Source organism: Pipistrellus kuhlii, unplaced genomic scaffold, assembly GCF_014108245.1.
Source record: "Pipistrellus kuhlii isolate mPipKuh1 unplaced genomic scaffold, mPipKuh1.p scaffold_m20_p_2, whole genome shotgun sequence".
NCBI lineage: Eukaryota > Metazoa > Chordata > Mammalia > Chiroptera > Vespertilionidae > Pipistrellus > Pipistrellus kuhlii.
In genome coordinates this window covers 183,683,596-183,704,098 of record NW_023425515.1, presented here as the reverse complement: position 1 = coordinate 183,704,098, position 20,503 = coordinate 183,683,596, and positions in this window count along the sequence as shown.

The following is a 20,503-nucleotide window of genomic DNA, read 5'->3' as shown; positions in this document are numbered from 1 at the left end:
CTGATGCTCTGTCCACTGAGCCAAACCAGCTGGGGCAGTTTCTCTTTTTCTTTATTGATTTATTTCAAAACACATTCCCGGTATCTCATGTCACCCCTATATACTTCAGTGCAGGTCTCTGAATCCAGGGGTGTGCGGGAGCCTGCTGGTTCCGGCTGCTAAGAGCGGACCATGCTCACTTCTTTTTAATTCTGAGGCTAGTGACGTCATGTTGGTAGCTTGAAACAGGTCACGGTGGGAGCATTTACACCATGGAAATCAGCAAACGCGACAAACCAAATCCCATCCCAGAGAACAAGTTGTTAAACCTTTCCACCACTGTCTGAAAGACAGACATTTTCCTACATAATCATCATGCTGTTACCTTATCTAATGAAATTAATGCTAACATTCTGATCAAATGTCCCCAACGGTTTTAAAAAAAAGTGTGTTTACAGGTTGTTTGTCTCACCAGGACTCAAACAAGGTCCACCTGTGGCTTGGGTTGTTATATGTCTGTTAATATCTCTTACCGTAGGGCCGTGGTCAGCAAACCACGGCTCGAGAGCCACATGCGGCTCTTTGTCCCCTTGAGTGTGGCTTTCCCACAAATACCACGTGCAGGAGCACACGTACAATGTGATTGAAACTTCGTGTCCCATGTGCAGAAGTCAGTTTTCGGCTCTCAAAAGAAACTCCAATCATCGTCCTGTTGATATTTGGCTCTGTTGACTAATAAGTTTGCCGACCACCGCCCTAGGGCATGCCCTCTATTCCTCACCTGCGGCTTTCTTACGCCCTTGACCGTTGCAGACACCAGGGGGATTGATCAGTGGAGGATCCCTGGGCTGCATTGGCTGTTTGTGTTCCTCTGTTTCTGTATTTCCTGTCTTTAAAGTCTGAATCGATTTGGGTTCAATTTTTATTTTGTTGTTTCTTGGGAGGGGCCAGAAGGCTTCTGAGACAGGGCTGGGTTGGACCGTTCACTTCCCGTGCGTAGAAGATGACCTGTGATGAATGAAATGCAGACTTATTGAAAAGCACTCTTAGATTTACGGCCGTTCTGGTTACTTTATCATCAACATGTGCCACAAGCACAGCCACTAGAGAATCTTCTGCTGGGAAGGAGGGGTTTCGGAGTCTGGAAGGCTCGGTCCTCCTGATTGGGCCTCACCCGTCTGGGCAGGTTTGTCTACATTCCGGTCTCAGGGTTGAAGAATTGCCTTCGGGAGTTCATTCCAGGGTACTCTCACTTGGATGGTCAGGCAGTTCCACCTCATGTCTAACTTCAGGCTTCCCTGCTTTAGGTGGCAGCCCGGTTTTCTCTACCCAGAACCCTGGAATCTCTCACCTTCCCTCCTCTCAAGTTTCTCCTAGTGCCGAGGAGAAAAGCAATCACGAATGTTTTGTGATTCTAGGATGGTAAAGCCTGTCCTTGAAGTGGTAATCTCTCACCCAGAACTGGTTCTAACCTCAGGCCCCAGCCCCAGAAGGAGTTGTGCAAACCTTCTCCACGCACCTGAAGGATGGGGGTCCTCAGGGCCAGGGAGAGGACATTCACCTTTGCCCACTGTCCGGTACCCCCTGGGGCACCCTGGCTGGCAGGTCTGTGGTCTGTCCCCCCCACCCAACATCATGTCTTGGTTCTGGTTCCCCCACAGGACCCCTGTCCTTTCCCGCTTTTCCCCTCTGGATCAAACCCTGGAAGCTGATTCCTCTGCACCTTTCTCCTCTTGTCTGCTCCTCTGAGGCCCGACCCCAACTCCCTGACTCCGTGGGGAGCTTGCTCTCTCCTTCCAGAAACAGGGAGCTGTGGTGAAAACACTTCTTGTGGGGAGCGTTCTGCCTGAACCTCGAAATTGGCTTGATCTAGAAGAGATGCTGGTTCCTCCGGGAAGCCAAGAGGCGCCTAGGGACTGTGACTGCCTCCTTAGCGCTATGCCTGGCGCCAGAAGTTTGAATCTGAGCCTGCTACGAAGTTGCTCTTAGGTCTCAATCTGGGTAACCAGCTCTCCAGGTGGGGATGGGCCCCTGGCAGCACGCTACAGCAGCTCATGGGCCTGAAGGGAACTTGGGGATGGGCAGCGTGAACTTGACTTTTTCTCCAAGGTAATGCACATTACCCACAAGGCCTTGAACACTTGTAAATCCCGGAGTCTCAGAAAAAAAAGGTCTGACCTGTAAAGAAATATTCAAGATACATTAGAAGAGGCATTCTGTTAAGTTCATGGTGACAGGGAATTTAATGGACAGCTAAGGCTTACTGCATAGGCGCTAAATAGCCCTTGAATATGTATTTTCTTGACGTGTTTTTATTAGAACCTTTACAAAAATGGATTGCTAAGATATTTTAAAAGAGGAGTTGATTTTCTTGAACATTCCCAAGTAGATGGAGTGAGGTTAACCTGTCTGTATTGCTTATGTCTGAAAACCAGCTTCCTGGACACGAGGCAATAATAATGGAGGCAGCTACCGGAGCTGTTTTCGATCAGCAGTCACTGCCCTCCTATTGGAGAGGCATAGCAAAGGCCCTGAGGCCACCTAGGCTGAAATCTGACCCCGCATGCCCTTCACGGGCTGTATGGCTTTCAGAAAACCATCCGCTGTGTCCCCCCCTCTCCCTTCCATCTCCCTTTCCACCTCCCCTTTTCTTCCTCTATCTGTTTTCCTTCTCTCTTCCATCTCCCCTCCAGGCCTTTGCAGGTGCTGTTTATGGGCCAGGGATGCCCCTCAACCCACCCTTCACGGGGCAAATTCTCCTCAGATGCAACTTCCCTGCCACGCCCCAGAAGGCTTCCCTGGGCTTCAGTTCCATATCCTCTCTCAGCCCTTGGACTTCTCCCTCGAAGCACTGTCAGCTGCATCAATGTGTGTATTAAGTAGTTATTGGCAAAATTATCTGTAATGTGCTTCTTCCCCCGGGTTATGATCTCCAGGAGTGGGGGGCGGGGAGGAGGCGGGGAAGAAGGAGAGGAAATTATTCCCGTCTTGTTCACAGCATGGTGCTACCGTGTGCCTGACACATACTGGGTGCTGGGTGAATACATGGTGTACAGTTCTCCAAGCCTCAGTTTCTTCATCCAAAAAATGGGCCTGCGAGCCCCTTTCTTTTAACTGGGAGCATATATGCTTGACAAACATTAGTTTCTTTTCTATTCTCACTTCTTGCAAAAAACTCAAAAGAAATCAATGGTCTTTTGAGCAGTGAGACTGGAAAACCCACAGCTCCAGGAAGCAAGCACAGAGTTGGGATTGTGAGCCCAGCATGGCCGGGATGTCCCTGGTTTCTGCCACAGGGAGGTGAATAGACGGCTCTCTCAGATCCCGGGGTGAAGGCGTGCTTTCCTGGCGGGAGGAGGGAGCTGGTTTGCTGTGTGTGCGGGGCCCAGGGCTGGGCTGCGGAATCCACGGGGAATTGTGGGGACTCCATTCTGCCCTGGGAGTGGCCTTGGAGGTGGAAAATGATGGCAAGGCTTCCTGGCGAGTCAGGGGAGACTTCCTGGCAGAAGTGATAGCGCAGTTCAGGCCTGCAGGGTTGGTCAGGTTAGCTTGGCGAATGAGAGACGATGTGGGTATTCCAGGCCTGGAGGCGAGATGGCACGGCCTGAGGAAGGAAGTTCAGAGTGTCAGGCGGGGGTAGAGGTGGGGAGGGGGGTCCTCTGATGAAGGTGGAAGGAGGCAGCAGGGACCAGGGTAAGAGAAGGAGGAGGAGGCCACTTAACATGTCAGGAATGCCCTGAAGGAGACGAAGCTTGTGGGATGCTGTGTGTGTGTGTGTGTGTCTGCATATGTGTACATGTATGTGTGAGGGAGCAGTTGGGGGGGCAGCCCTCTCGGCCTCCAGCCGGGAACCATGCACACACATGCCCCGCCGGCATCCCCACAGATACAGACATCCCGGCACTGGAGTGTGAGGAGCCTGCCGGGGCAGGAGCAGCTGCTTCTAAATCAAGGCCAAGGGCAGCCGAGGGGCGGGGTCGGGTTTGGTGGCTCTGCCCTCTGGGCTCACGTGGGGGCTGGGGCCGGGGCTGAAGGGGGCTCTCCGTGAAGGATCCTGGGCCAGAAGGAGCCCGGCTGGTTTGGAGAAGTTTATTTTGGAAGCTGGAATGATGCAAAATTAAGTGGGGAGGAAAAAATAGATGAGGCGGCGGTGAGGGTCTGTCTGTGGCTGGCGGGGCCGAGCGTGTCCAGCGAGAGGCGCGTTGTTGGGTAAACAGATGGGGGTGGCAGTTTTCTGCGTGTCCGCTATAAATACCCCTCGGCGCGGCCGCCCTGCTGGGGTTTCCTGGCATCGTGGGCGTGGAGATCAAGGTGCAGACACGGGGCACTTTCGGGAGCAGCCGAGGGTGGCCGGGGCACTGCTCAGATCCCAGCCTCCCTGGGGGTGGAGTGGGGACTGAGGTCTGAGGCTGAGGCCCTGGTCGGGGGGGCGGGAGGTGCTCCTTCACTCACTGGTTGGGGACCTCAGTCCAGTCTCGTGACCTCTGTGAAGCCTCAGCTCCTCACCTGTAAGGTGGGGAGGACAAGAGGCGAGGTTAGCGTCGCTCCTGGCACAGGGGACACTCAGGAAATACTCTCTCCCAGGTCAAATGTCTTAGGTTCTGGGGGAGCTGGGGAGTTCTCTCTTTTCTCTGAGTCTCGATGTCCTCACAGAAAACCTGGGCACAAGCCTGGATCCCCCAGGGACCTCTCAGAGCTTTCCCTCGTCTCTACAATATTAGAGCACTTAGCAACGATGATAACAGCCATGCCCGCTGCTGGCCAGTGACGACCCAGAGATTCTGCAAACAAGGTTATCCAAGTTCATTGTTAGCTCAGTTTATTTACCCAACCTCCCCATTTTACAGGTAGACAAACTGAGGCTCAGTGAGAAGGAGCTGCCTGAAGGAACAGATCTGGGATCCAGAAGATCCTTCCTTCAGTCAGTATGTAGTCAGTGGAGATGGGCCATGGGCCAGGTCCTGAGTTGCTGGAAATTTAGCGAGTGCCTACATCGAGGGAGCTCACAGCCTGGTGGGGGAAATGGGCTGTCAGTCAGTGCAGGAGGGACACACAGACGGACATCTCCTATCGAGTGTGGCTTGGGGCCTTCTGTTCTTCTGCACCTTTAGTGGACGTATTTGTGTTCCTCCCTGACTGAGGGATTTTGTCACCCACATACAGTGCTGGCCCCTGGTTGGCAGGTTCCTGCTGAAATGATTCAAAAATAAGGCAATCCAGTTCATCAAAACATCGCCTAAGCACTACCCTGGGCAGGACTTGTGCTGGCCTCTGGGGATCCAGGGCTGACTGGGATGGCTGGGGGAAAGGGGGTGAAAGCACCTCCTTGTACACATCTCTCTGCCAGGTCGTGATGGAAGAAACAGTCCCAGCGAACTACACAGGGTAGCTATCATTGCCCCCATTTCACAGGTTAGGGAACTGAGGTTCAGTGAGGTGAAGTGACTTGCCCAAGAACATTCACTGGGACCTATGTGGTGGGGCAAGGCCTGGAACCTGCCTGACTCAAATCCCAGTGCTACCCCTAAAGGCCTCAGCAACCCCTGAGGCCCATGGTGGTGTATCAAGCTTGGCAGTCAAGCGGTGGCCAGGGGAAAGAAAAGCAGTGTCCCATTATCCCCAGGTCTCATTCTGAAGGTGCCTGCCTGCAGTGTGAGGGCCACAGGGACTCACACAGACCCTTTGGAGACTCAGCTCTGCCTTTTACAGACACTGGGCCACGGGACTCGCTCCCTCTCTCTGAGCCTCAGAGTCTCTCTGTAAATGACAACCTCCAGGAAGCATTTCAGCGTGGACACCCCGCCCGAATTTCTCCTGAGGGTGGCCAGTCCTTGGGCCCCGGGGGGCACAGTTGGAAGCAAGGGCCTGTCTCCGACAGGACCAGGACAGGGAGACTTAGGCTCATGGTTGATCCTGAAGTCAACACCCACAGCACAGGGCCGGAGCTGGGATCCTGGGAGCTAAGGATCCTGGGTTAGGAGATGGGCCAGGGCCCTTATTCTCTGCTTTCCCTTCCCACACAATCCTGGTCTCACTGGCTCAGGGGACAGAGCTCCCAGGCAGCTGGAGTGGGGGCACGTGGCAGCATCAGGGCTGTTTACAATTGTCGAGGTTCTCCTCTTTCCAGATCTGTGGTAGGAGCGCCCTGCCCACTCCTTGAATTTAGGGTTGAGTGGCTTTGGCCAATGACATGTGACAGCAGCCAGTAACTAGCAAGATGGTGGTGGCCTGGAACCTGAGTGAGGACACTGTGGAGCAGAGCCCCCACAACTCACAAGCATGTGCTGTGAACAAGAACAAGAACTGAACCTTTACAAATACTTGATACCTTCATCAATAGAGAAATTTAAACAAACCAACAGAAAAAGAACTAACCCTTTGCTGCTGAGGACACCGAGGTGTGGGGTTGTCTGGTACTGTGACATAATCCCGGGTATCCCGACTGATAGGTTCGGGGATGGGGTGGTGGGGAAATGGGCCAGCACCAGACTGCAGCCTGAGGATTAACAAATAATTCTTCCTCCCTTCTTTTATCTCTTCATAGATTTATCCATACATCCACCCCTCCACCCATCCATCCATCCATCCATCCACCCATCCATCCACCCACCCATCCATCCATCCATCCATCCATCCATCCATCCATCCATCCACCCATCCATCCATCCATCCATCCACCCATCCATCCACCCACCCATCCATCCACCCATCCATCCACCCATCCACCCACCCATCCATCATCTATTCAAGGATTCAAACCCAGGTCACTTGACCATGAAGACCACCCTCCTCTGTGGTGCCAGAATGCCTCTTTGGAAAAGACACGCCCTTCTCTCTGCCTGCCTGAATCCTCTCTGTCCACAGGTCCTGCCCAGCCCTCCCTCCTCCAAGAAGCCTTCCCTGACCAGCTCCCAGCCCCACCAGGGTGTCCAGGGGGCCAGAGAGGCTCACAGAGCCCTGGTCACCACCGCTGGCCCAAAAATGTGTTGACGGAGTCGCAGTCAAAAGGCACAAAAGGCCCAGCTGGTGTGACTCAATGGTTGAGGGTTGACTTATGTACCAGGAGGTCACAGTTTGATTCCTGGTCAGGGCACATGCCCGGGTTGAGGACTTGATCCCCAATAGGGGGCGTGCAGGAGGCAGCCGATCAATGATGCTCTCTCATCATTGATGTTTCTATCTCTCTCTCCCTCTTCCTTCCTCTTTGAAATCAATTATATATATATATATATATATATATAATAAAGGCACAGTGCACTTTTCCAGAGAGCGCTGAAGTATCACGGAAACTTGCCAGTAGTGACCCCAAGACACTGACTTCTTCAAATGGCCCCACGTTCACATAACTGGGGACCCTTGTCCTGGAAGGCCGCATGAGTCCGCTTTGGGCTTGGCAAAAGTGATCACCCTAGAAATGTGCTTCCAGCATCCCAGCCCCGCTCTTGGCTCCTCCAGAGTTCGGAGCGGCTGTAGGGTCTACCTTGAAACCCGGTTCTTATTTTGAAAAAAAGGAGGAGGAGTCTTACTGTAGGGAACATTCCGTTTTAGTGAAATTGCTAAGTGTTGGTTGGTGAGGGGAGCCATTTGCTATTTCCTCTGGAGTCTCCCCAGCAGCTGTTGTTGAAGTACTGACAGAGCTGAGGCTCCCCTCAGTTTTGGGAGGCAAGGTAGCCTAGTGGTGAATCCTTTCCATCTCTGTGTGGTCCTTGGGCCTCAGTTTTACATCTGTAGAGTGGGAGTTTCCTCAGCTTTTGGGCTGGTGTGAGAATGTGATGGGATAGTGAACGTGTGTCAAGTACCATGCACGTAGTAGGTGTGCAATAAGCTGTAGTTACTACCAGCGGTGGTAGTACCATGCACTGGACAGTCCCTCACTCACAAAGGTGCAGAAATTTGGTGGCAGGAGTGAGGGTGATGCGGGTGATTGTAATCCTGAGCTAAGTGCAGTTTCTCTTGTGGAGGAAGCTTAGACTCTGAGTTCAATGCTGGGACTAGGATCAAAAGCACAACTCAGCGAACACTTATTAGGAGAAGGGAATCATTCTTTTCTAAAACTCCTACTGTGCGCCAGGCACTGAAGTGGGCAGAGTAGGTCCATGATTTCTTGGGAGTCTCACCTGGGCCCATCCCGCCCATCCTGCAGATGGTGCAAAGGAGGCTCAGGGGGCCTAGGTCACACAGTGCATGAGAGATGGAGATTCCACCCCAACTCCTGTGGTCGTTCTTGCTCAGACAGCGCCCAGGCCTCTGTGCCGCTTGCTTTCTCGGGCTGAGGTCCGCTGTGACGCCGAGCAGCCCTGGCGAAGTCTCCCCTCCATCCCACAGGAGACTAGCCTTGCCCTGGGGCATGGCTTAGCCTGACACCCTGTGGAGTGCGGGCTCAGGTCTGCCCTGGGGCAACTGGGTCAAGGTCCTGGGGGCCCAAGGGCCAAAGGAAGCAGCAGGAAGGTGGGCTAGGGGGCAGCAGGTGGTGGCAGCACCGGGGAGTCAGCAGGTCACTTCTCAAGACCTCATCCTTCCTCCCGCGGCCCTCCCCTCCCCTCCCAGCTCCTCACCAGCACTGCCACCACCACCTCCATGCTGGAGCCCACCTCTCTCCCTCTGGTCAGAGAAGAGAATTAGCCCGAGGGCCCCTGCCGTTGATGTAGGGCCGCAGCCTCCTCTACTAAGTGTCCCTTCCAGGGACAGGAAGAGAGATTTGCAGAGTGGCAGAGCCAGAACCAAGAACCGGGGCTCCAGACTCCCTGCCCGGGGCCACTTCCTCTGAATAACCACGAGGCCGAACCTCTTTCCCAACAAGACGCTCGCTGGTTCCGTGGGAAACGGGGACAGATGACCTGCAGTCAGGACTGTCCAGGAAATCCCGGGACAGAGTCAGCACAACCAAACCACAGAGTCCCTCCTCCCCACGCCCGGGCCAGGGCCCACACGAAGCGTTTCTCCCAGGAGTGAGACCCGGGGCCGTGCTCACCACACAGCCCCCATCTCCATAGTGGAGTTCCGGGCACCATGGCACCTGGGCAGGGTGGATACTGGGGAGCGAGGGGACGGTCCTGGCTCCCCCTCTTCCTCCTCCGTGACGGCCTTCGGGAGGGCTGCCCGGAGTCCCGGGCCCGGCCCTGGGAGGACTCTCGGTGCCTTCCTGTTGCGGTCTGGACTCGGGAGAAGTGCTCCGGCCTTGAACTCATCGAGGGCCGGCCCCAGGCGAAGCTCGGAGTTTGTTCAGCCGTTTTGGGCTCCCGGAGGCAGGGAGCTCGGCCCTAAGCAAAGTCCAAGCTGACCGCAGGTTTCCAGGGCGACCCCAGGGCGGCAGGCCTGTTTACATGTGGCGGGCCTTCCGTCCCCACTTCCCTCCAGGCTTGGTTTGCGAAGGTTTTGCTCCAGCGGGAGGAGGCCTGGCCTTCTCTCCACCATCGCGTTCGCTTTTCCTGGCCCCTCAGAGTCAGGAGACTGCGGTCGGTTGGGTATGGACGCAGACAGACCCGCCTTGGAATCCTTTAGACCTCAGCTCGGATGCCGCCTCCTCTGAGAGGCCCTCCCTGACCACCCCTTCCCTGTGTTAGTCTCCTAGCAGTGTTGACCACCGTCGGAGCTGTTTTGTCATGGATTTGTCTCACTGTCTCCCATGTCAGCTCTGAGGGGTTGTATCTGTTCACGGATGCATCCTCAGTGCCTGGAACGGTGTCAGGCTCACAGTAGGTGCTCAACAAAAGCTTGCTGAGTGAATGCCTGAGTGGGGTTTATCCCCTCCAACAGTGGGACTCAAACGTCCACGCTTGTTAACAGTGTTGACTTGGGGGCCCCAACCCGGGGATGGGATCTGATTTGGTGGGTTGGGGTGGGCAGGAATCTGAGCTGGTCAGGAACCACGGGGAAGCATCCAGGGGGCCCAGAGTGGGGCGGAACTGGTGTTCAGCCATGGGCGCGGCTCCCTGAACACCCTTCCTTGAAGTCCTGGGGAGGGGGCGGTGCAGCAGGAGGGCGTGTATGGGCTCAGTTGAGGGTACCGGAAGGTGAACCCCCAGCAGAAACCAGGCTGATCCCTGCTCAGGCATTTGTGCCACAGATCCTCCTTTCTTAGCATTCTTTGATTAAATTCTTCTGTTCTCTCTGTCCCCAGAGCAGGGATTCAGTCATTTCCTAACTGCCCTTAGACCTAGGCCCCGACCTTGACCCTGGATGCTGTCTGGTCCTCTTTTTGCCTGCACTCCGTCTCCCTGGGTGATGTGCCCACCCACACCCCCCCGGAGACCACCCTGCAGATGCTGGAACGCCCAGAGGCCCGAGCCCGCTTCCAGGGTCCCCGCGGGTTCTTCTCCGGCCATTCTGCACGCCAGGTGTGAGCACCGCGGGGCCGAGGTGGCTGTGGGCAGAGTTTGCACGAGTGGGCTGGGGTATCCAACACCGAGCCCAGGGGGAAAGGGCGGGGGACCGGCTTAAGCTGCAGCCGTCAGATGCACCCTGGCTGAGGGGCAACAAAACCCAGTCTTGTTCCCCGTCGTGCTCCTAGGGCCGCTCAGGTCTGTGCCTGGCTCACCCTCTCCCTGATTCTCCCTGGTTCCTCCGCCTCGAGCCTGCGCCCTCCTCAGAAAGCACGCGAGGGAAGGGGTGGGAAGAAGAATGTAAATGTGTCATTTCCTTGCCACGTATGTTCATCATTTATTTAGGGCCGGCTGGCCCGTCCAGAACTTCCTTAGTTTCTGTGTTTAATCCCCACACCGTGTCCAGGGGGTTAGGTCATGTTTTCCCCCGTCTGAGGGCACTCAGAGAGGTGAGGTGACTCGCCCAAGGCCAAACAGCCAGAGGAACTTCCTCCATCACCGACTTAGGAAACAGCGGGACTCCAGGACTGGGGTGGGTGTGGGTGCTGACGGGGGCCTGTGTCCGGAGTGGTGATGGGGTGATGGGGCTCCAGAGGGTCCGGAAGAGGTGGGGACAGGCCCCAGTCACACGGCAGGACGAGGGCCACCAGGGTGTCCGCAGTGCTGAGGGACAGCTTGGGAGCTCTTCAGACCCAGAGCTGCCATCGGACCTCCCAGAGCCTCACTACATAACCACCAGTCCCGTTAATCCCGGGTTTTGGTTACCTAAATGCAGATCAGCTCAGGCCCTGTGGCTCCCTTCCAGCCGGGCGACTAAGGGAAGGTGGCCCCCAAAGGCAGGAGTTACCACGGGGCGAGGCAGAGCTCTCCCAGGCCCGTGGCCCCCCCGGAAAGGCTGAGTCCTCTTGGGCCCTCAGGTAAGGAGCGAAGCCCCCAGGGTCCCCTCACCACGCCCGAGCCCCTGGCCAGGGCTCCTCAGCTGCTCAGTGCTGAGTCACGTGCCCAGGGCACCAGGCTGAGTTCATGGTCTTACAGCCCACGGGGTGGTTACCGTGACTATCTTCGTGTTGCACATGGGGAAACTGAGGCTCAGAGAGGCAAAGTGCTCTACGAGAGGTCACGGAGCTGCAAGTGGAGAGGGGGAGCTGGACCCAGGTCTCTCCGGCTCCAGAGCCCAAGGGTGGGCCTCCCCCATCGGCCTGGTACGTGCTGAAGCCGTGGGCAGTGGGTCGGAGGAGCAGAAGGAGGTGAGTGCTCCTTCCTCTCCCCTGGGCCCCCAGGCAGACCAGCGGCCAGAGTGTGGCATGCTGGGGCTGTGAGCAGCTGGGGTGGACGGGGAGCAGTGGAGGGGGGTGATGGCATGGAGGGGTAGGAAACCCAGCCTGGCCATGCCAACCCCTAGCAGGAAACACGCTTGCTTATTCGGCCAGGCTGTGGGCAGAGGACAGCTGTGTGGGGTGCCCACTGCCACACCGGAGGTGGTTTCTAAGGGCAGAGGGTAAACAGTTGCCTTGGCTGCTTGGGTATGCACCTGGGTGGTGGGTCAGCTCTGGAATATTCCAGAAAGTGAGGGAGGGGCCCCAGAGGAGCCTTCTGGCACAGAAATCAGCCCCTCTTGCCCAGGGTGGGGTCCTGGAGTTGGGGCATCAGGGAGGCTCTGCCCTGGCCAAGCTGGCAGCCCTCACGTGACGGGCGAGAAAGAGGACATGGGTTTCTGAAGAATCTCGACTCCTTTCTGATCCCATACTGGGCTGCCCACTTTCCATTCCATGTGCTCATCCAGCAGGAGGTCATGGAGCAGGCTCTGAGCTAGGCCTGGGCTGCAACACTGAAGAAGTCAAACTCAGAGTCACCTCCACGGAGTTGCAGATAAGAAGGGCTGTACTGGTCTCCTCTCTGTAGTTTGCAAGGTGAAACAGCTTAAACAAAGCAAAACAAAGTGAAACATGGTGGTGGGGGTGGGTATCGCCATTGGGAAGATGTTGAGACACCACTGACTCCAGGCAGGGGCATATGTTCAGACTCTGCTGCTCTCTCTCTGTCTTTTGGTTCTATGTTCTCTGCTCCATTCTCATCTCTGCATTCTCCATGGGGCACAGAGGGTGCCTGCCCCATCCCATGTCCTTGCAGCTCCCCCTCCTCCATTAGCATCTTCATCTGGACCCACCTCTGAGGCCATTAGAGGTGTGTGTGTGTGTGTGTGTGTGTGTGTGTGTGTGTGTGTAGTTGCAGGGAGGAAGGGGGGAGAACAGGCAAAAATAGTGTGTCCATGACTGAGAAGACAGATATCCAAGGACCGATTCAACCAATACGTAATTGTAACTGTGATTGGTGCAACGAAGGAGAAGTACAAGGTGAGATCAATAAGCGAAAGAATCTGATCTAGTCTGAGAGATCAAAAAAGGCTTCCCCAAAGCGGCCTTTGAAGAGAGACGTGAGGGAAAAGCAGGAGTTAACGGGCTTAGGATGGGGAAGAGTGATAACGGTGGAGGGAACAGAGTAGCCATGAATTTGAGTGCAGAGAGCTGGAGGCAGAGGGCCAGAGGTCAATAGGTAGGGTGACAGGGTCAGCTCCCATGGGCCTCTCTGTGGGTAACAGGAAGGAATTTTGGAGTCTCCTTGAGAGCAAAAGGAGGCCATTGGAGAGTTGTAAGTGGGGGTGGCGTCATTGAATATATATTCTATAACGATCTTTCTGGCGACACTATGGAGAATGATGGCAGAGGCCAGTAGGCATCGAGAGATCAGTTGGTTGGCTACAGTGGTGGGCAGGAGATGATAGTGGTTTGGATGAGGGAAGTGACATAGGTGAGAGAGAAAGAGAGAGAAGAGAGAGAGAGAGAGAGAGAGAGAGAGAGAGAGAGAGAGAGAGAGAGAGAGAGAGAGATATTGAGAGAGAGATGGATATATTTAAATATATTTTGGAGATAAAATGGATGAATTTGGTACCCGACTGGATGGGGAAGGGGTGGGAAGAGATAAACGCTCAGCAACCTACATAGTGGGGATTATTGGCTCTCAGTTAACAGCTTTGGAAACTGAGGCTCAGAGACAGGACTGGTCCAAGGCCACACAGCATGTGAGTGGCCGAGCCTGGATTCAAACTCGGGTCTACGCATCTTGGTAACCCAAGCCCTTTTCTGCTGCAGTTTTCTCTCTGCCTTTATCTCCTCCACGAAGACTTTGAGAAATGAGCGGCAGGTTGAGAGAGGCTTTGGGAACCCAGCTCCCCACTGAGGAGACACCCACAATGTGCGTGAGGGTCCTGGAAAGTCCCCCGCTCGGAGCCCTGGTCAGAGGGCTGGTTGGAGAGAAGCAGAGGGAGGGTGACACGAGAAGGACACCAGCCTTTTCTACCCCTAACGGCCAGGACGTGGAAAGCACTGGGGCTCAGAGTCTCAGGACGAGCACGGGCTCTGGAGTCAGGCCTGGAGGTTGAGGACTGGCCCTGTGACCTCTGAACTCTGTCTCTAAGCCTCCGTTTCCTTGCTTGTAAAACGTCTACAATTCCGAACTCGCAGGGTGACGAAGTGTTGGCACCGAGAAGGGGCAGAAATGGCCGCTATTAAAACTCTCTTAACGCTAACGGGCGGTTTTGAGTGATACCGAGAGCGTGGAGCAGGTTTCCCTGCTTGGGATTCTGCGATGGGAATTCTGAGAGGTGGGAATCCTGCAAACACCAATCCCCAGAGCACACGGGGGAAGTGCTTGGCACCGGTGCCAGTCAGGACACCTTGACTTTGAACCTGAGTCTCCACGGCTCAGCAAAGCTTCTTTCCCCAGGAAATCTTCTCGACCTTGCCATCCGCAGTGCCCCTCCCTGCCTCCGGGCCTCGAATTCCCTGTGGACTGTGCTTCTCAGGCTGTCTGCTCCATGGTCTGACCTTCACAGCTCCTGACCAGCTGAGTGACCTGCAGTGACTTCCCCTCCCTGCCCCTCAGTTAGCTGGGGGATCCCTGACCCTCTGTTAACTGGGGGATTAAGAATTCAACGAGGCCCAGCCAGTGTGCTCAGTGGCTGAGCTTCAACATCTGAACCAGGAGGTCACCATTCGATTCCAGGTCAGGGCAGATGCCCAGGTTTCGAGCTCAGTCCCCAGTGGGGGGCGTGCAGGAGGCAGCCGATCAATGATTCTCTCTCATCATTGATTTTTTTTTTTTATCTCTCCCTCTTCCTTCCTATCTCTCTCTCTCTCTCTCTCTCTCTCTCTCTCTCTCTCTCTCTCTCTTTCTCTCTCTCTCTCTCTCTCTCAATTATATATATATAATTGATTTTAGAGAGGAAGGAAGAGGGAGAGAAAGATAGAAACATTAATAATGAGAGGGAATCATTGATTGGCTGCCTCCTGCATGCCCTCCCACTGAGGATCGAGCCCACAACCCGGGCATGTGCTATTGGCCGGAATCGAACTGGGACCCTTCAGTCCTCATGTTGACGCTCTATCCATGGAACCAAACCAGCTAGGGCATAAAAAATACATTTAAAAATATATTTTACAAAGAATTCAATGAAATAATGTATGTGAAGCTCCCAATATAGGAGTAAATAGTCTTTCCCGCTAGGCTGTCATTATGGGTGTGTGGCTGTCTTCCTTCTAGGCCATGAGCCTCACCGAAGGGAGAAATTTTACCTCAGTGACCTCCGAGTACTCAGAGCCTGATAGGATGCCTGACACATAGTAGGCACTCAGTTAAAGCCTGCTGAATCACCGGGCTGTCTTTCTTGGTCCCCAGCAGTGCTTTGCACACGATTGAGACGCAGGTGAGGCAGAGGTTAGGAGAATGAATTTTGGAATCAGCTAGATTTTAGGTTCATGTCTTGCCTCTGACTCATGACAACTTTGATGCTTCAAGCCACTTCATTTCACCTGTTTGCTTCTCCGCAAAATCAGATTAAAAGGCCACATCCCAGGGTTCTGTGATTTGTTAAATCACACGAACTCATGCATGCGAATGCTTACTGCAGCTCATCATGGGAGCTGCAACATACTAATTCATCAACTGACTGCAGTGTAAGTGGCTGCCCAAAGCAGTGGGCCTGTGTGGGTGGCTTTCTCAGTACCACCTGCCCCCCCAGATAACCTTGGTTTTGGTTTGGGGTGTCATATAGTTCCAGGGGCTGACCGATTCTGATGCCAGGCAGGAGTGGAACTCAGTCTACACAAACATTCAAACCCCTCGCTCAGTGATTGGCTGAGGGTTGGGCATGTGACCCAGACCGGTCACATCAGAGTGAATCTCAGGACCTTTGCTAGGAATTCTGGGACAAAGATGGTTCTCTGATACTCTGCTGAGCACAGTGAAGTGATCTTTGTCTTCAGAGCTGCTGGCAGGTGTCTTGGAGTTGTAAGGGAAGCCAGTCTTGAAAAAGGTAAGGCAAGGGAAAGAAAGAAATGGGGTCCTGGTTGGCATGGGTAAGCTGCTGGATCAAGCCTTTCCTGAAGGACATTTAAAAAAAAATTTATTTATTTATTTATTTTTTTAAGTGAGCCAATACATTGGCTTTCTTATTTACGGCTGTTTGAATTGGGTTTTCTGTTCCTAGTAACCAAAATCATTCTTACGGACACAAGCCATACATTCCCCACCTTGTGTAGCTGTCACTTCCTTTCTGTGGGTGGGGTGACATCGGCCCCGGCCGCATTTCCTCCATGAGCGCATGGACTCTGTGAGAACCAGCTGACGCTGCTGCCTGTCGGAAACCAGACCACCCAGGAGTCGAAAGATTATGGAAACATAAAGAAAACCAGAGCCGGGGAAAATCCAAGTGAATGCATCCAGAATAACTGAAAAGGGAGGGAAGAAAAAAAAAAAGTGGCGGCAACTCTCACAGCAAAATAACTGACCGCCACGCTCCTGGTTGGAGAGGGTGCACCTTGACCCGAAGGGTGTGTCACCTCTGTAAGGGACAGTCGCTGCTTCGGACCGCCAGCACCCAGTCCCCCGGAGGCCAGCACTCTGCTTTCCTGCCCTGGCAGACCTCAGGGGTCCCACCTTCCCTAGCCAGAGGTAGGCAAACATCCCTCCACCCCGGAGGCGGGATCTTACCATACTATTCCGGCTGTGAACCCAGTATTGTATCTTCCGCTCTCTAACCTTGTCATGCCCTTGGTTCCCCGGCTTGGTGCTCCAGCCCCCTGGGACCCTGTGAGCTCCCAGGGGCTAGCAAAGGCCATTTAAAATATACATATACATATATATATATATATATATATATATATATATATATATATATATATATTATTGATTTTTTAGAGAGGAACAGAGAGAGATAGAGAGCTAGAAACATCGACCAGCTGCCTCTTGCACACCCCCCCTCCCGCCCCCGGGGATGTGCCCGCAACCAATTACATGCCCTTGACCGGAACCGAATCTGGGACCTTTCAGTCCGCAGACTGACGCTCTATCCACTGAGCCAAACCAGTTTCGGTAAAAAGGCCATTTCTGTTGCTTGCAACCAGGGTCCTCAAGGATAAACTTTCCGAAGGGGCTCTTTGGTCCACAGGCCAATGCTCTATCCACTGAGCCAAACCGGTGGGGACCACTATTTCCCACTTTGAAAAGGGCAGGGACCGATAGTGTTCTCTAATTAAATCGCAGCGAAACGATAGAGAGCTGACGTTACCACGGCCAGCTGGCAAGTCCACAGTCTGGCTAAAGCAGCCGCCCGCTAGAGTCGCCCGGGCCACTTCTACAACAGGGGGTCCCTGCGCCCTCTGGGAACCTGAGTTAATGGCCTAGAGTGGGGCCCGGGCAGCAACACACTGCAGTAGCTGCCCAGGGGATCCTCATCCGATGCTAAGGCACAGCCGAGGCCGGGAACCCTGGTCCAAAAGGAATGCCACTGGGGCCTTGCAGGAATGTCTTCCCAAATCTTTTGATTTTTTCAAGGAAAGACAGACACCTGGATTTTTTTTTTTTTGAAACCCCCTTTTTTTGAGACGTTGGCTCAACTTTTTAAAAAAGGCAAAATTGGGGAGTACTTACTTTGGGCTGGTAAGGTCCCTAGCCTCACAACTCTAGGAGGAATTTTGTCTGTTTCTCAGGTGAGGAAACGGAGGCTCTGTAACTCACCCATAGCTGGAAAGTGCCAGAACCAGAAGCATAACCCACAGAGTCTGGCTCCAGAGCACCCGTCTGCAGCCTGGGTCTGGTGACCCCTGGCAGGTGAGTAAGAGGAGGAGGGGCCTGGGGCTGGGGCCTGGCCCTGATGAAAGAGAAGGAAGGAGTGGGCAGGGGTGGGCAAGCTGTGTCAGACACTCATCGGATGAATGGGAGAACGGAGCCCTTTGCCATCTGTCATGGCCTCCAGCATCTCTGGAGCCGCACGTGGCCCTGCCCAGGGCGTGGAGCCCCGCGGCGCTGCTCCCGACAAGGCCGAGTGTGTCCAGAGGCGGGTCTTCACCCAGAGGGTGCTGGCTGGGCCGCGGTGCAGAAGGTAAACGGGCTCTCCTGGTGCTGGGGCCGTTGCCGAGGATGCAGCAAGCTTTGTTTGTTGCCGTGACTCAGGGCAGGTCCTCGCCTGGCAGCAGCCAGTGCACCTCACGCCGTGGGCTCCAGTCTGGGAACGTTGCTCCCAAAGTCACCTTATGAGGGACTTCAGGCTTCAAGGGTGGGGCTGGGTCCTTCTGGGTAAGACAAGAGGAAGGATCTAACTCACTGAGGGACTGAGGGAGACGAGGAAAGCGGGCATTTCTGTGTGCTTCCCGTGTGTGCTGCACCCTGCTAGGGGCCTTTGTATCTGACTTGTCAATTTTCACAATTTTGAGGGGTCAGCGTTGTTATCTCCACTTTCCAGACGAGGAAGCAGAGGCCCGGAGAGGTGAAGACTTGGCCAAGGTTTCCTGGCTTGTCCATGGAGCTGTGATCTGAGTCCAGGTTGCTTTTCTCTAGATATGTCCTAAGGCCCCTCCTCAAAACCCACCCAAATCCCTTCAAGCCAGACCCCCGGGCCTGACTGTCCTGCCCTAACAGGCAAGGTGTGCACAGCTCAGGGGCACATGGACAGACCACAGGCACCTCGGACGGACCTGATCCCGAGATGAGAAGCAGACAGAGACACACGGGCATTTGCACAGATAAATCGCAGAGAGATTCGGGGCTGGCAATTGTGCACACATCAACCAGACGAATCTGGGCCCCCAGGCCAAGACTCATTTTAATTGAGTTAAAAATAAGAACCAAGTTACATGTGTTTACCTAGCTAAAAATGCAGTGGTTATCCTGCTTTCCAGCTCATTCTTGCCTTTATAAAGGTACTTTAAAAATCACTAGTATTGTCTTTTCATCTCAGCTGAGAACTCCCCTCCTTGCCCCTCTGCAGACAGGCTGGCCAGATGGCACAAGCAAAGCGGGCGCCGACGTTTGCTTTTATTGTTACGCAGAATAAGAATCCTACTTCAGACCACGCTGGGCAAATTCTTGGGAGAGTTGCCTTGGTTGGTAATTCCTGCTCTGAGCTGATGGGCCTTATGGGCTTCCTCCTTGGACATCAGTTTGCTCATCTGTAAAACGAGGATAATTTCAAGAGTAGGCAGGAGGGTTGAATGACACAGTTCACAGAAAGTGCACTACGTGTGGCACCTAGCAGGTGCTCAGTTATTGTCAATTCCCTCCTCTCCACCTCCCTTCTTTGTGCTGGAGGTGGGACAGCAGGAGTGTGGGGAGCAGAACGAGGATGCAGATCTACTGGATGCAGAGAGCGAGGTTCTGCCCCAGGGCCGGCACTAAATGGATGGGCTTGCTTTGAGTGGATCTGGACCTCTGGATCTCAGTCAACCTCTCATCTGTTAATTGATGACCTGGACTTGGTGGTCCTGCTCCTGATGCTAACGTTTCATCCTCTGTGAAAACAAAAGATGTTGCTACTTAGGAAAGTGAAGGTAGCTGCTCTTCGGAAAACTCCACATAAGCCCTTTTTGGCTACGAAAGGGCAGGATCTCCCGCCCACCCTCCACCGGGCCTGGTCCACAGGAGAAGGTCATCACCAGTGAAGGGCATGGACCTGTGTAACGAGGACTGGGAATTTGGGGGTTATCTCTGTCGCTGGAGAGGGGCTTTGGGAGGCTGGGGACTCTGAGCAGAGTGGGGTTGAACCCGGGCTTCCTCGGTGGAGAGGGACTTAGGAACTTGGGCAGCCAGAACCAGGGAGCAGCGGGCACAAGGGCCTCGGAAGGTTCTGAACAGGAAGTGACATGCCCACGTTGACGGTGCTGCTGGTTAGGTCCAGAAAGCTCTCTCGGCTCCCTAATCTCCAGCTGGGTCTGTCTCACACACAGCTTTGTACCTGGGGCTTGGGGCACGAGGCAGCCAGGGAGGGGCTACACACGGGAGCAGAGCGGGGCTGGCAGGCAGCAGGATGCGGTGGAGACGTGGCTCATGCTAAGAGCAGAACTAGGTGTGAAAAGAGATTGGAACTGGAAGCTTCCGCAGCAGGTCTCAGAGGTATTCAGAAGGGCATTGGACTTCCGGAGGCCTGGGGCCTGGGGTTGAGAGCCATTTCACTTTGAAATGAAGGCCACAGTGAACCTAGAGGACATGGGGACGTTGGGGCCCTGGCTTGTTTGTACCGTGTGGACCGGCAGAAAGGAGAGGGCAGTCCTCGATGGGGGTGGGGGAGGGGAATGGCACGACCCAGGCCTGGAGCCGAGGAGCGTGAGGTTGGAGTGGAGGACTTATGGCTGGCGTTGCTGCCGAGGGCACGGGTTTGAGTCACAAAGGGCCTGGCCTGGAAGGCAAGAACTAGATTTTTTTTTTTTTTTTTTCCTACCAGTAGTGGGGAGCCATGGAAGACGTCAGAGCAGGAGAGGGGAAAGGAGCAGCAGCGTGTCGCGAGTGGGATGGACACAGGAAGTAGGAGGGAATGAGCGGTTGTGTTGAGGACAATTCACCCTGGAGGCTTTGTTGTGGCTGCATCAACACAGGCGGGTTACCAGGTGGGTGTGAAGGAGGGCACCTGGGGGATGGTCCCGGAGGCAGCCTGGTTTCACCTGCATCAGTCACCAGCTTCCTCCCGTCCCCACCTTTCCTGTGACTCAGCCCTCTGAGGACTTCACACAGGGCTGGAGGAGTCTTGAAGTGTGTCATTTGGGAGGTGACTCAGTGAAAGGGGCAGGGCCAGGGGAGGGGACTCTCACCCCACGAACTCTGGTGTAGTCCCCGAATCTGCAGGGGTCACAGCTCAGGTTCAGCCAGCACTCGAG